General features: G+C 43.1%; 1 protein-coding gene and 1 long non-coding RNA gene across 2 annotated transcripts in view; one reads left to right on the top strand and one right to left on the bottom strand.

Moving 5' to 3' along the window:
* Window positions 1–16,947, bottom strand: part of RASGRF2 (Ras protein specific guanine nucleotide releasing factor 2) — a 133,517-nt gene that overhangs the window by 99,417 nt on the left and 17,153 nt on the right. The gene's annotated exons all lie outside the window — the stretch shown is intronic.
* On the top strand, window positions 6,825–11,293 carry LOC128781934 (uncharacterized). Its single transcript, XR_008428568.1, has 3 exons — window positions 6,825–7,009; window positions 8,577–8,725; window positions 11,124–11,293. It is a non-coding gene; the product is annotated as an uncharacterized LOC128781934 (long non-coding RNA).

Here is a 16,947-nt window from a genome sequence, read left to right on the forward strand (position 1 = left end):
TAGGAAACCCTTAAAAGGTCTCTTCCATCCAGAATGTTCTGCAATTCTATGGAAGGAGCAACTTCGGGGATACAACAGGAGTCTGCAAAACCAGGAGGTGTACAAAGTGGATGAATAGGGTGTCACAGGTCTGCTTCTTTTCCAAGTAAAAATAAAGAAATCTATTAAACAAAGGTCAGACAAAACAGCTTCAAAACAAACAAAGAAGGAAGTGGTTGTTCACAGAGCTGGTGATAGTCTGGTGATGCTCTGTGACAAAGGAAGTGGTAAATGCAGTGGCAGTGATGTGCAGGGGGAGCAGAGGGGACACTGTGCAGAATTTCGGGGCTAGCAAACACACAGAATTCACATGTTTGTAATGCAAACCGTCCTGAAGCCGAAAATAACTGGAAAGTAATTTCAGAGCAGAGGGAAGGGAAAAGTAAAATAAGGATTAAATAGGCGCCTTCCCCAGCACGTCCTCACAGCCACCGTGTGGGACAGGTAATTAGAGCAGTTGGACCTTTGGCTGAAGCCTTTCTCATAGTCCTAGAGGGGCTAATTAAAACTTCCCTTGGTGGCATGAGAGTCTTCTACAGCCTACAGATTGATCTGCACCTGATTATAAATGAGATGTGCTGGTGCCTTCACGAAGTTCTGGCTCTAACAAGTTTCCTGGGGGTTTTCTTGATGATTTTGGGTTCGATTTTGGTTCTTTTAAAAAAAAAAAAAAAAAAAAAGGAAGTAATTTGCAAACCTGGTAGAGACACACTGGAGTATTTCAGGTTCTGTGTTTCTTTCTGGTGACACCTGGGGATTAAGGAGGGTTTTTTTTTTTTTTACCATTTTGGTATTACTTCATCATCCCTGACAGGTAGACATCTGATACTGAACAGAACTAGGGAGAAAAATATTCCAGAGGTAAATGAGAACAGGGCTTTTATCTGCCAACAGCACATTAGAAGGTACAGATTTGGATCTTCCACACTGAGGATATTCAGAGATGGGCTGTGGTATCTGCTCCAGGTTTAGCTTCAAACTGAACAAATACAAAATATCTTGTACTGGGTGAGGGACGGCTTGATGTCTCCTTTCTTAGGCCAATATTGAATTAATCAATTGCCAGCCTGCTCCATAAAATCTATTCTGACATCTGACAGTGGACTGCCTTCCTGAGCCATCCTGCAAATATTGTCAGGCCAAGAACAACTGAGGTAATTATATGTAATTATGCAATCAACAGTTTTCCAGTTAGGGAGATTACACATAAATGCACCCTGTGTTATAAACTCTTACTCTGTCAATTAGAAAATACCAACTTGCATGCAAAGAAGAAGTCAAGGAATACACAAAGGTCACTGAGGACCTAAATCCTCCTGCAACTCTGTTGAGTTGCATAGAAATTACACCAAATTACAATGGTTATAGCACTTGTTTTCATGGATGAGAGAACCAGGCTAATATGGGCCCATCTGCTCTATTTTCAATGCAGACCATTTGTACTTCAGCAGCAGTTTATCAACAGGGGAAAATTCTGCCACATAAAAGGAAAAATTTAACAAGTAAAACCTACAGGAATGGGTACAACAAGTAAGTGCAGCTAAATTATTCACTCATAATAAACTGAACACGGGTACCTTCATCTCAAAGTGCATTTGACACAGTCCAGTGGGAATTTCCTGCCAGAAACCACAAGCCACTTGCTTCCCAGGGACCTGAGAGCTGCCTTGCAGTGACAGCACAGTCTCTAGTAAACACTCACAGCCCTGCCAGGGCTGCTGCCTCCCTCCCACGTGCACCAGGGCTCCTGGGACTGCCACTGACACATCTCTGCATCTCATTTCCCCAGGTGACTGATGCTGAGATGTGCCCTGAGGACACTTCTGCAGGCTGCATTCCTACAAAGCACGGCCAAATCCAGCCTGCCCAAGGCCAGAGACAGGCAGAACTGCTCCAAAGACCTGGTGGTGGACACAGCCAGCCCTGTGCTCACCCTCAACCCCATCCCCAGGGTTCTGATCCTCCCAAGCACCGGGACACAGCACTCAGAGCTGCAGCTCACTCTTAAACACAAAAGTATTCCAGCCACCACTTGTTGCCTCTGCTCCCTCCCAGTCTTCGGTTCCTCTGTAAAATATTCCTTATGCTGGCAAGGGAACAACCACTTTCTTGGAAAGTGTTGGTTACAATGGTGATTTGAGAGGTTTTTCAGGGCACACCCACTCATGTGGAGAGTTCAACAAACGGGCAGGTACCTGTGGGGACCGCGGCAGTGAAATGTTTGCAGTGCAAGTGATGGAGAGGGAGCACAGAAATCCCATTTTCCCCACTGATGACCTAACCCAGCAGGTGGGCTGGGGGCACAGCCCCTCACTCCTTGTCCCTGCCCCCCTTTCAGGGTTTCAGCAGCTTCCATTTGGCCCAAACTGCAGGGAATGAACACTCAACTCACTCCAGGTTTTGGTCCCTCCTCGAGCATGGCACAGGTGACGCGAACCAGGACTACAGCCCGACCACATAACTAAGCACAATACAAATAAATTAGTAGAAATCCAACTAAATTAATAGAAATAGAGTTGTATCACTAAAAAAAAACGTGGTGTTCAAGCTGGCACAGAAAGGACAGATGGGGAAAACAGACAGAAACAGACCAAAGGGAGTACTGTAATCATTTGCAGTGTTAAGCATTTTTCAGGACTCAAAGCTTTCTGTGTTTTGCTCTTTTTTTTTCACGCTGTCTCATTTGTTCAGCAGTTGTCACAACCTTAACCTTTCTCCACATACTGACAGCCTTGCCCTCCTTGTCCAAACAGCAGCCAGAGCATTCCAGCTCTTTCCTCTGAAACCTGTCAGTGCTGAGAGCTCCTCCACACAAATTCTGACACAAACATCAGCATCTGGTTTGCCATGCAGAAGACATCCCTGTATTTTAATTAAAAGATCAGACTTTAAAGGCCAGAACGAACATTTATAACCTTCTGTTTTGATTACTTATGTAATATGGACCAGAAAAATCTCTCCAGAGAGCTCCTGCATCAAACATACAGGATCAAGATGAGAGACACACACCCTCCTTCAGCAACCCTAACACAGAAAGTAATGGAAAACCCTCCTGAGCCCAAGTTAAAATTTTCTAGGTAATGATTACCCTCTCTGCTGAAAACATGCAGGTCCATTTTAAAGAATGAGCAGGCAGGTAAATAATAAAATTATATGAACAGCCTGGATTTTGAAGATTGCATCCCTATACTGTGCACTGCAAGAGTGAAGCCTTGCTTCCTCAGCATCACATATGTACCACAAATAAAAAGGAACAAAGATAAATCCACCCCAAAGCATTCACACAAACAATTTCTACAGAGCAAACAATTTTGATGTAATTATTTACAGGAAGCAGATTAATTGACTGTCTTCTAATTATATTCTCAAAATATGCAAACGCAGCATTTGACATTTTCAAAGCTCTTTACAGAACTAATCTCTGAGCTCCTCTACAAGGTAAGAATTATGATGCCCATTTTAGACACCAGGATATGTGCAAAGATGCCCAAATATAGATCTGCTGTAAAAGAGTTCAACTCAAGACTGCTATAAACAGATCTTCTCTCCCTGAAGAGAGCCAACACACGATAGGGAGGCAAGAATAAGAAGTCAGCACATCTCAGACCTTGTTACATCCCTGTTATATATAATAATTTCTATCTATAAACATTTTCAAGGAAAAAAAACAAACACTTGAAATTTCAAGCAACTGCAGTTTGGTGTGAGATGGAGGACAAGGCTGGTACAGACACACACCAACACCAGAGACCGACAGGGCTCTGATGGAAAATCAAAGACCACTGCAAAGAGCCAAATACAAGGTTTTCATGACACCTGAATGATTTTATTGCACAGGAAAACAACCTTTTGTTGTCACCATGCCCCGTGGCTGCCACACTCTGTGGTTAAGGAGCCCTGAAGGGTCGGAGCCTCATTATAACCCTGTAAAAAAATTGGCAAGAGAAGTGACAGACTCTGGTTTTGAGCAAGAAAAGGCCTCGACCTCCACCTTCCCTGTACTCACAGCCCACCAGAGGAGCACTGGCTGCTCTGGCACCTGGATCCAACCCAGGAGGGCAGGGAGGGACATTCCAGAGCAGAACACAGAGCTGCTCCAACCACAGCTCCCAGAGAAACGGGTTCTTCATTAAAAGGACATTTCCCAACCTCGCCCCCAGGGACCATGAGTAGAAAAGTTCCCGTTTAGGGAACCTGTAACTGCCTCTCTCAGCACATCTGGACGCTCCAGCACATCTGGGGATGGTCTGGACTGCTGCACCGACCCCCTGAGCAGATGGGGTTCACTCAGATGCACAGGGAGATAAATCACTGGCCTCACCTCAGCACATCAAAGATCCAGTGACTGAGTCCTGTCCTGTCTCACCCACCAAGAAATCTGGATGAAATTTCCATGACATTTCTACACGCATTCTTCAATCCACTGTCCTTTGAATTCTCCAAATTTGCAATGAAAAAAAATCCAAGCTAACAAAACTAACCAAAAAAGAAAAAAAAACCAAAAAAAAAAAACCAACAAAACAAACAAACCACAAACCACACACAAAGAAAAAAAAACCCCAAAAACCCACCAAAAAAAAAAACCCCAAAAAACCAACAAAAACAAAACAAACAAACAAATACAAACCAATGCACCTCACCTTGGCCAAGCAACAATTAGGATGATTCCATCATATGACAATCCTTCCCTAACCCCCAGGACTTCTGACTGTCCATTTTCAGTTTCTGGTTTTGCATAAAGATTGTCTGAAATTTCCTTAACTGTTGACATTATTTGGACATGCTGTAATGGTAAATGCTCCACTGCTCCACCTTGCAAATATAGGAAAAAAAATCTCACACTGACAAGGGTCACAGCCACCAACATTTTGTAAGAAGGGTAAGAACTGAGTTCCACTACACCAATTGTGAGCTGAAAATTAAGTTTTCAAAATCTGGCTGGAGATTGCTGAAATATGTTGAGGCTTTATGTCAAATAAAATTATGTTCAGGCTGTAAAACCAATAGCATTACAGATAGAATCCTCATTTTATAATATTGACTGTCAAAGACCCACTTAAGCACACATTCAGTTTCCAACAATTTACCCAACTAGAATAACAGCACGTTTTCTTTTCAGGTTTTTACTAATATGTCCCCAGTTGTATTATCTGTGCTGCACCCAATAGCTTAGTAACATAGATTTTGGAGTTGATTCAGTTTGAAGGTTTTTCAGTGTGCAGTGCACAATATTCCTAATACTCACCCAAATTAGTGTCATGATATATCAAAGGGCATGTTGAAGTTTTGCTCTGTAAGTAATTCAACAATTACTCATATTCTCTGATAACAGTGTAGAAACTTTTCACAGCTTACAGAGAATGCCTGGATTTCTGTTCCCCCACAAATTGTGGTTTCAGCCACACCTGTCACCCCAGCACCACTAAAAGAGCAGCAAAGTTTGTACAAGAGGTAAATTACTCACGGTAGGAAGTACAATCTCTTCCTCACCCACTGCACTCATTTTGCACTGTTCTCACCCCGTGGCAGAACCTCCCACCCACCCAAACTTCCCTGAGAGAGAGAGGAGAAGGGGCTTAAACCAAACAGACCAGGAGGAGCTACAGGATCACAGAATCATGGAATACTTTAGGTCGGAAAAGCCCTCGAAGATCAGAGCCCAACCCTTCCCCAGCACTGCCACGGCCACCACTGACCCCTGTCCCCAAGTGCCACATCCACAGGGCTTTGAAATCCCCCCGGGGATGGGGAGACCACCCCTGAGGATATTCTCAGTTCAGTCAGAGAGAAAAAGAGAAAGATTTCTGCCAGGCTAAGCCTGGGAAAAAGTCCGAGAGGAATGTAAACAATCTGTTATCTTGTTTTCCATTCACATTGTTTATAGATGTGTTCTACCACACTGACCTAAGTCCAGTGTACCAATCAGGTGAAATGGTTTTACTGTAAGACCAATGGAATTAACGTTCACAATGTTCTCTATAAAAGAGAGAAGTGCTTTTGAATAAAGTTCATTCTTTGCCTTCTGAAATAGTGCGAGGAGTTTCGCCCATCCCTGGCTCAACAGCATCACACCCCTGCCCTGGGGTAGCTGGACCAGGGCTGGGCAGCCTTTTCCATGAAGGAATATCCTTAATATCCACCCTGAGCCTGCCCTGGCCTGGCCTGAGGCTGTTCCCTCTCCTCCTGTCCCTGTTCCCTCTCCCCCGGCTGTCCCCTCCTGGCAGGAGCTGTGCAGAGCCACAAGGTCCCCCCTGAGCCTCCTTTTCTCCAGGTTGAGCCCCTTCCCAGCTCCCTCAGGAGTTCTCCAGCCCCTTCCCAGCTCCATTGCTGAGCTCCTTTCCAACACCCAGTAACTGAGGATACCTTTCCATCAATCAACTCTTTCCCCCGGAGCTGTTGCAATTCTGGGTGTTGAGCAAAGAGATTTTTTTTTTGGTTTTTTTTGGGTTTTTTTTTTTTGGGTTTTTTTTTTTTTTCACAGAATTTGTGATCGAAAAGTTGAAGAACCTTGATGCTGTTGAGCCAGGGATGGGTGAAATGACTCACACAATTTCAGAAGGCAAAATGAGCGTTTATTCAAAAGCACTTCTCTCTTTTATAGAGAACATCGTGAACATTAATTCCATTGTTTTTACAGTAAAAACATTTCACCTGATTGGTGCACTGGACTTAGGTCAGTGTGGTGGAACATATCTATAAACAATATGAACAGAAAGCAAGATAACAGATTGTTTACATTCCTCTTGGACTTTTCCCCAGGCTTAGCCTGGCAGAAATCTTTCTCTTTTTCTCTCTGACTGAACTGAGAATATCCACAGAACCTCCCTGTTGAAGCATTAGCTTCCCTTCCATCCCACAGGCATATTTTGGCACTGCTGGTCGATCCTGATCTCTGGAAGCACCTTTGTGATGGCACAGCCCTTGTCACTGCCAGCTCTGAGGTGGAGCTGTGCTGTGTCCCTGGGCACAGGTGAGTGCAGCATGGGCTGAGTCCCTCAGCAGTGCCCTTCACGGGCACACTCCATGTCACCTGCATGCCAACACTGCTGTTGGACTGCTGTCACTTACTATTGTAAACGCAGGCGAGCCCGGTGGGAAGAAATGCTGGTGTCTGACTCCAGAAGGCTGAATGATTTCTTTACTATAACTCTGCTATAATACATTAATTTACTATTTAAAGGAGATACTAAAACTACAAACCTACTTTTCTAACTGCCATTTCTAACTCACTCACAACTCGTGCCCCTCTCCGAGAGCCCAGCCACAGGTGGGCTGGATTGGATTGGATTGGATTGGATTGGATTGGATTGGATTGGGTTGGATTGGATTGGATTGGATTGGATTGGATTGGGTTGGATTGGGTTGGATTGGATTGGATTGGATTGGATTGGATTGGATTGGATTGGGTTGGATTGGGTTGGATTGGATTGGATTGGGTTGGATTGGGTTGGATTGGATTGGATTGGATTGGATTGGATTGGATTGGGTTGGATTGGATTGGATTGGATTGGATTGGATGGGTTGGATTGGATTGGATTGGATTGGATTGGATTGGATTGGATTGGATTGGATTGGGTTGGATTGGATTGGGTTGGATTGGGTTGGATTGGATTGGATTGGGTTGGGTTGGGTTGGATGGGATTGGATTGGGTTGGATTGGATTGGATTGGATTGGATTGGATTGGATTGGGTTGGATTGGGTTGGGTTGGGTTGGATTGGGTTGGATTGGGTTGGATTGGATTGGGTTGGATTGGATTGGACTGGATTGGGTTGGGTTGGGTTGGATTGGATTGGGTTGGGTTGGATTGGATTGGGTTGGATTGGGTTGGATTGGATTGGATTGGATTGGATTGGGTTGGATTGGATTGGATTGGATTGGATTGGGTTGGATTGGATTGGATTGGATTGGATTGGGTTGGATTGGGTTGGATTGGATTGGATTGGGTTGGGTTGGGTTGGATGGGATTGGATTGGGTTGGATTGGATTGGATTGGATTGGATTGGATTGGATTGGATTGGGTTGGATTGGGTTGGGTTGGATTGGGTTGGATTGGGTTGGATTGGATTGGGTTGGATTGGATTGGACTGGATTGGGTTGGGTTGGGTTGGATTGGATTGGGTTGGGTTGGATTGGATTGGATTGGATTGGATTGGGTTGGGTTGGGTTGGATTGGATTGGATTGGACTGGATTGGGTTGGATTGGATTGGATTGGATTGGATTGGATTGGGTTGGGTTGGGTTGGATTGGGTTGGGTTGGGTTGGATTGGGTTGGGTTGGGTTGGATTGGGTTGGGTTGGGTTGGATTGGGTTGGGTTGGATTGGGTTGGATTGGCCACCAGACTCAAACAATCCTCACCAGAATCCAACCCAGCAATCACCCCAGGGAAACAATTCTCCAAGCACATTCCACATGGGAAAAACAAGGAGCAGAAATAGAAATTGTTTTCTCTTTCTGTCCTCTGTGCTGCTGTGTGAAAAATCCCGAGAGAAAGAACAATGTCCCTGTGACAATTCAGTGCCATTTTCTTTCACAGGTTTTCTGGAATACTTTGACAGCCACTTCCAGTGCAGATCCACTCCAGAGCTGCCCAGAGCAAAGCAGAACCCTGTGCCCAAGGTCCCTGTGCGTCCCAGGGACCGTGCTCCTGTCCCCTCACAGGCCACTCTGCTGTCACGATTACATGTATGAGATGTTTGGTGTTTTTTTTTTTTTGGCCTTAGATATTTATTAGTTCTTATTTATATTACAGTCTCACAAAGCGTGAGTTCTACAGTAATTCACTCTTAACAAATTAACAATAGAGTTGTATTTCTTTTTTTACAAGGTTTCTTTAGAAATGAACAGCTTAATTAAGAAATTATACTTAAATTATTTTGATTTTTAACTTAATAACTAACTGTTCATGGCTCATAATATAAACTTTTTTATCTAATTACACAATATTACTCAAACACATGCAAAAGAAGGTGACGAAGGACAAGCCTGTGTTTTAAAACTTCTGTTTTGTTTTATATATATTATAAATAATATATATTATAAATATGTAGTATATTATATATGTGTATTATAAATAATATATAAAAATTATATCTATTGTTGTTGTATTATTATTATATTCTAAAACTTTAAACTCTAAGTTTTCTACTGTGTGATATTATGTACTTTTATGTAAATGATACACTCATAATCTCAGTTTTATAATTTAATTTTAGAAGACTTTTTTACAGCCTCAGGTCGAATATGGTGGGGTTTTTTTGGGAGGGGGTCAGGGTCTGTCAGCACAGAAAGTTTAAAATCCACAGTAGTCAGGGTTCTAACACCCTGGGCAGAGCAGAGCCTGACCCTGCTGTGCACACAGAGGGGATTTGGGAACTGGAGAATTCATTTGGGAACGTCACCTCCCTGCAAGGCACAGGTGGCAGTGGCAACCAAGAGCAATCCTAAGCAGGCAGCACCATTCTGGAGAGGACAGAGTTACAGAAGGGTTGAAAAGGGAGGGGGCAGAGAGGCTGCACTTTCTCTCTCCCAGAATGAGTAAATTGCATGCAAGACAATGGGATTTTCTGTTCATTTTCCACAAAGAGAATATTTTATGTTCCTCCTTCTTATGCAACCTCAAATTTTGCTTTCTGTGTCAATACACATCCCCAGCAGCAAGAGCTTTCTCAAGCTAACCTGAATAAACACAGAGATTTTGGGCTCCCAGGGGACATCATCTCTGAGCAGGGAAAGCCTTCCCATTGTTGCTCTTCCACAATAAATCCTGTGAAGCCCTGGCTTGAGAAGTGCAGAACAGCATCCTCATCTCTCCTCTGTGGCAGGAAAAAGGCCAAATTTACTGTTTCTTGCCAGTTTGACAGTTGTGTTTGATAGCTGCAGTTCATTAAGTCTTGAACTTGCCATACAATTGAAGAAACTTTTAAGTAAAGCTCTGCTTTCCACTATGTTTCCTTCACAGTGCTTTTCAAAACAAATTGCTGAAAAAATCTGGAACAGCAAATGAAGCAGAGTGGCAAAACCAGCTTCAGCTTGGATACAAACAGAATTATTCTGGGGGATGTTACTGCATTTCCTTTTAGTGGTGCCAATACCAAGTTTTAGAAGTCGTGATTTCTTCCCTTCTACTGGAGTTTTGATAAACTCTAGTAAAGATCCACGTATCTTATATCATGTAATAGTACAGCCGGAATGATCAAAGAAGTATCCACATGGCAAACGTTGAAATTCAATTTGCTTCTCATCTCTTTTTTCCATTTGCACATAAAAGTCTTGGTTTTAGCTGAAATCCCTCCTCCTGTTAAGCAAAGTATATTGCCTGTTTTTTTCTTTTAAATGTAATCCAAACTGATCTTTTTTTTTTTTCTTAAATACAGAAAAATACCCAATTTTTAAGCCATCAGTTTCCATCAAAATGTCTGAGAAGCAGTTTATCACTCAGAGCTGCATCTAAATACAAACAGTTTCTGTTGTTTTTTGTTCTTAACTCACTGGAATGTATTGTGGGAAGACTATGTCAGAAATTCAATTTCTCCTCTCAAAATCCTCTCATTTTTTTAGAGCTTTGTAGCCCACATGAATATTACCCTTATCAAAGGCAGAGAAACACACAGCAGTGTGTAAGGATGGAAAAGCCATCCAGTTTTGCTGCTGATAACTAGAAAGGGAAACCATAAAAAACCTAATTTTCTGCATTAGCAGGCATACAGGGCATAATGTAAAAAATACAGTAGGAATTCAGCTACAGCTTTCAGGTCAGTGAAATGCCTCGATCACTTTCTTGCTGAAAATGCACTTTTTTTTCCGCAGCAACAGATAAAATATTCCTTAAGTCATCTTTCCTTAAAAACTATTTCTAACAAGAGGAAAAATACTACTGAAATCTTTTGCTCTGATTTACACCAGAGTTGGGCAAGGGATGGGTAGGGGGTAGCAACAGGTTAAAAACCCCACACCTTTCTATCCCAAAGGAAATTTAAATGTTTCTCTGCATCAGTAGTTGTTTAGAAACACAAAATCAAAGCAAAAATAAAAGCACTTTTTGTTTATTGAATCAATTGAGTTGATTTTTTTTTTCCTCCAGGTCCTTTGAAACTCTTATTTCCACGCAAAATCATTCTAACAAAAAGGTGAAGAGCAGCAAGCAGGGACACCTCCCCTTGGATTCCCCACTTCATGCATTCATTCTTAGAATTCTATTTCTGACACCTCCTCTCTAACTTTTGTAATGTAAAACATTAATAAACTTCTTTGTTCTAGCGCTTACATAAAATGGGATACCACTGCTACTACTGCAAGAGTTGTAGTAATTATGGAGATTGCCATCCTACTGCCTGACACTGGTGTCAGAAAGATAACCAGGTTAATTCAGGCTTCTTAGGAAAAAGAAACCCACAAAGCAATCTCTACCAAGCGCATAAAATTATCTTTTCCAAAGACAAAACAGTGCAGAAGTGCCTTGGATAACTAAAGAGAGAAGATTCAAAGTTCACATTTTGAACACAGCTGGGGAAACGTACTGTCTTGTAACATCCCAGTTTTGTTTCCCCATGTTAAAAAAAAAAAAAAAAAAAAAAAAAAAAAAAAGCATGAAAAGCCTGCTGTACAGACAAAACTAATGCAACCAGATGCAATAAGGGAGACAAAAGAGAAGAGGAAGAATACTGCTCAGTGCCAAGTGACATTCCCATCACTGTCATCACATGCAGACAAATTTCCATCAGGAAGTTTTGGGGAGGGGTTCTGTGGGATTCAGCCACAGAGAACCAACCCGGAGCAAAGGTGCTGCCCTGATTTTGGCAATTTGGGAGTGAAACCTTCAGTGATGCATCAGTTCCTGGCCGGTGTGGAGGAGGCAGGGGGGGCACACAGAGAACCACAGGACCAACAGGGCTGGAAATGAACCCCAGGATCACCAAGCCCAAACTTCAACCCAAATTCTGGGTCCACACCCAGTGTCCCAAGCCTTGTGTGACTACCACCAAACAGTTCCAGTGCCACTGTGATGTGTGAGGGCTTCTTTCTCATCCTCCTCCGCCTCAGAGGAACTCCAAGTACAATCAAAAAGCACAAAAACCACTTTAAACTCAGTTGACAAGACCCACAGGATCGTTTTTATTCTCCTCCCACACCTCTTCCTTACAACAGAACATTGTTGGCTCTGTGAACACAAGCTACAGTTGTCTCAAGAGCTGCTGAGTAAAACCACATATATAACAGTGTTATAAAATAATTTGTGTACAAGAATACAGCACAGAGGCGTGACAGATAGCCACCAGCTGTGGTTGCAGGTGTTGCTATCCTGGCTCAAATTAGCCACCTCTCAGTGGCCACAGCCACCTGCTGGTCCTTAAATGGTCCAGAGAATGAGGCAAGAGTAGAGCGTTCCCAAAAACGGGCCATAAAATCACAAAACAACAACTTTTAGGGGCTGCTTTCAGTGGCTACTCTGTGACTGAGATGCCAGAGTTATTCTCTTTCTAATAATTTTAGAATGAAGGCATGTGCTATTACAAAGCAAATGCTTTACTTGCACTATCAGTACTGCAAGGAGCTTATTCTTTTCATAAGAGATACGAACCTAATTTTGTTTTGCAGCACAACTAAATAAGTTTGCTTTTCCCTAAAAAAAAAAAAAAAAAAAAAAAAATGGTTTTCTAGTACAACAGCTTGAATAGTTGCACAAATCTTAACACTAAGAGACACGTCACAGCTCCCTACATTTTTACAGGTTTGCCTTTTAGACATTTCAAGTTACCAGGGAAACCCATATCTTGTAAATATTTATATCAGATAAATCTTTAAATTTCCACAAGTGCTGGTCTATGCCATTGCTCCAGCTAAATGACGACCATTTAAAGGTGACAAACTGAACAGCAACGTGCTCACAATTCCTCTGAAGCACACATGCAGTGATAATGTCACTCAGCTAAAGGGGTTATGCAGCAGAGTCCTAATAAAACCAGCTGCAGGCAATTCTGCAGCCTAACAAAGTGACAGATGTCCCACTATAATTTGGGGCCTGTGTACAGGAAAAACACCATGTCCTGCTAAGAAGGTCAGTCATCCAAATACAGCTATTTACACTGCTGGGTGGAGAGTTGGGATGAAGATTTTCAGTGTGCTTCTGTCAACCACTCATCCAACAGCACCAGAATAATTAAGGAGAGTGGGTGTTTAACTCCCAGCAATGTGTCCTCTGATTTAGCTGGCTGATTTAGGACCACCATGCTGAAACCTTATAATCACCAAAATAAATGCAAAGCTCCACCTAAATGCAGAGGACTCTGGGGCCTTCGTGTCTGACTCTGATGTCACTGAGGTTAAAAAGGTGCGATTCCAGTCTGCATCACCCACCATTCCCAGCATCTTTCCCTCCTGCACTATCTCCCAAACAAGTTTCTAGGCACAGCAAATACACCACAGTTTCCTTACAGGGATTATTGGGGTTTTTTGCCCAGCCCTTGCTGTGCTCCACCCCCACTGCTCACTGGGTTTTCACTGTCCTCTGTGTAGGTGTGAGGAGCAGCAGGTCACATCACCTGCTCACTTGCAAAACCTCAACAGAGACAATCAGAACCTACCAGCCCTTATTTATTCAGTACAAAGAAGAGAAAACATGTTATTACAAAGTACTGAAGTTTTTATCTATTAGTTCTGAAAGAAAAGAAACCACAAGGCATAAACCAGACACAAACACAGATCAACAAGCATGTTATCATCATGATGCAGGTATCTTAGGAATAGAAAATTTGCATTATTCTGTCTGCTATCCTAATTCTTTTCCATCCTTGAATATTAAAGAAAATAAATACTACGTGCTTCATATCAGGCAGACTCATAAAACAAATCAAAGAGTTGGAAAAATAATAATTAGTATCTTTTTTGAAGATTTTTATAGGTGCAAGAAGTAGGAGGAATTTATTTTTAATGTAATGTGGGAGCTTCCCACAATTCAAGAAAACAAAAAACTGTTCCTGGGCCACGGGCACAGTTTGTAATGCTGATGGGGCAAAACCTTCTCTCTCCACCTTCACACCAAAGCCAGGGTGGAAAAGAGCTCGTTTCAGGACAGCAGAGCATAAAATTCTTACAGCAAGTAATTGAAGCAACAACAAAAACAATCTGGTCCTGAGGTAAAAGATCTTGCTACTGATTCTGATACTAAACTATCTTACATTGAGAGCTGAACCACCACAGCTGTGATTTGCCCAGGTTCCTGACTCTTCACCCCAGAAAGATCCTTGCTGAGGTGCACAAGTGACCTTCACACAGCTCAGTGTGGGGACAGAGCTGCAGTGACACAGGACAGGGTTTTCCAGTGATTTTTGCAATTCAGATACACTTGTAAAGAGCTGTTCATAGCCATCTTCCTCCTCAGACCTTGCCAAATGCTTTTTTCTTGAATCCCTACCTGCCAACCTCAGCAGCTGCCGGCAGTTTGAGGGATCACTCCAAGCTATTGATGGCTTTTGGGGCTACCTAAAAACAGGGGCCAGACAAAGTTAAGAGAATAAAAAACAGATATATTATTGAAGGGCTTTCAGGTACATTTTGGGCAGGCAAAGTCCCCCAGGGCTGCACCCAAAACCTGTGACACGGGTCACAGGTTTTCACACTTTTATAAGTTTGGTCCATTTGCACATTGGGGGTTGATCTAACAATTACAGCTTCAGCTAATGAAGTAATTTAGCCCAAGTTTCTCCCCCAGCTGACTTTTGTTTGTATTTCTGGGCCCTGAAGCAGTGAGGTGTCCTTGATTGCCAGGCCTGGAGAGGAATTGTTGTGTCTGCCCAAAATGGGACAGCAGCAGCTCACACTGAATGTGGAGCTGAGAGTTATACACTAAAGAGCTGCAGGATTACAAACACATGAAAACTATAAAAGCTAAAATTTGAAGGCATCACTATCACAAAGAAACACCTCTTGGTTTTTGATCAGCACCTCAGTGCTGTGCTGCTCAGGGCTGATCATATCCTGTACCTCGGAGCTCAGCGCAAGGACAGGACCCACTGTGCTGATCACACACCTGGGCAGGCCAGACTGGTCTCTTTACCTTATTCCATTATTTCTCCCTCTCTTTCCCTGCCTTAGGCTCCACCTGGAGTCATCCCATAGCAAGTCCCAAAAGCTCTTCCCTGCTTCCCACAACCAGTGCCCTATTCCCACAGGCACCATGCTCAGCCTCCAGGTGACCTCAAGCCCTTTTCCTGACTTCTGCTAATTCTAGTTCAGGTGGCAATCCAGACCAAAAAATCACTGGATTTTGTGTGACTAACTGCCTGGGAAGTCATTCATTGCGAATTTGTGCTTGCTTACTTTCATTGTAAGTGGCCATTCCAAATATTTCAAGTATTTAAGGCGTATAACAAAATTTGGCGGAAGTCCAATGTGAAAATTTCCTGGACCACAAAAGAAAGCTCTGACTGCTAAATAGGAAGGCTGCTACCATATAGTTTCCCTTGTATTTTTTAAGTAAAAGAAAGGCTAAATGTATCATACACATACCCAGAAAAACTGTTTTTCCTTGAAAATTACTGTCCTCTTTTGTTGTGAAATTATTGTGTATGTTTAAGGCATGTTGTGGGACAATAATTGCTTATTAAACCAGCATATTTACATCACGTACAATGTCTCCAATTCATGCAATTCCCTGGAAAACTCTACCCAGCCACCAGTTGCTGAGCCCAGGAGAGAGTGGAGATCAAACTCTTGGTGTGTGGTGGTGAAGCTGCTTTGACATAATCCACACTCCATCTGCTGCAGGAGCCAGGCTGGAAACGTCCCACATTAATTACATAACAATTATGAATGGCAGGTAATTAGTGACTTACAGCTTAGGGCTGACACTCCAAGTGCCTGTGCCACCTCTGCAGAGGTTGTCTCGTGCTCTCTGTCCCTAAACCTGCTCTCAGGGGTGCTCTGCGCCCCGCCACACCAACCCACAGCCCTCAGCTGCTTTGCCTGGGGCTCTGCAAGCACAACTGAAGCTTTTTCTGGCCTCAAAAACGGAGGTATTTTTGGCCTCACTCATCTCTCAGGGCAGGCCATCAGGAGGCAAACATCGTCCGCTGACAAAAAGCTGCCACGCACGGCATCGCTACAGGAGCACCGCAGTCCCTTTTTCTTTTGTTCGACCAAAAAGTGCCCTAAATGAAAGGTCTGCAGCCATGCACAAGTGTTCAGAGGCTCTCAAACAAACTCAAACCGCAGTGTGAGGTTCAAACCACCTCAAACCTCCGCGGGCTGGGCATCAGCGCTGCCCCAGGGAAACAGCCAGGGCTCACACTCCGCTAAGAGAAGGCAGCAGAGCTGCTCCGTTCAAAGGCAGGGGTGCAGCCCTGGCACACGGCAATTCAGAAAAAAACAAACTGGGGGCTTTGGAGCTCGTGGTGAAATGCTGAGCCAGGCAGCAGCGCCGTAATTGTCAGTGACCTCCTGTGCTGCAGCCCTCGGAACAGCTCAGACCACACACCAGGCATCAGCTTCCAGATCTGAGTGTGGGTGTCTGACTGGGAGGCCAGTTGTAGTGCTAGTTTTTTCAACAGGTTATTTCTATCCCTTTTTTCTTTTTTTTTTTTTTTTTTAATAGATTAGATGACAGTATATACTTAAAACAAAGATATTATTCCTGCTGGTTGTCAACTGGTCCTGGAAAACCAGAAATTCTGGCCAGCTAACTCTACAGGCGTTAGCTGTGGCTAACTCTACAGGAGATGTGCAAGCATTATTTTTAAATCACAGCCTGTGGTAGGGACATGGAAATTACATAAAAATTAAAAAAACACAGGGCAACACTAAGTGTGTAATGGGTGACAAGTACAGTAGGAAAGAATTATTCCTGCCACATTTGGAGGACCTTGATGATAGGAGTTATGTAGGCACGCCTCAAAAAATACATTTAACTA

The sequence above is a fragment of the Vidua chalybeata genome, chromosome Z (genome assembly GCF_026979565.1).
Source record: "Vidua chalybeata isolate OUT-0048 chromosome Z, bVidCha1 merged haplotype, whole genome shotgun sequence".
In the NCBI taxonomy this organism is placed as follows: domain Eukaryota; kingdom Metazoa; phylum Chordata; class Aves; order Passeriformes; family Viduidae; genus Vidua; species Vidua chalybeata.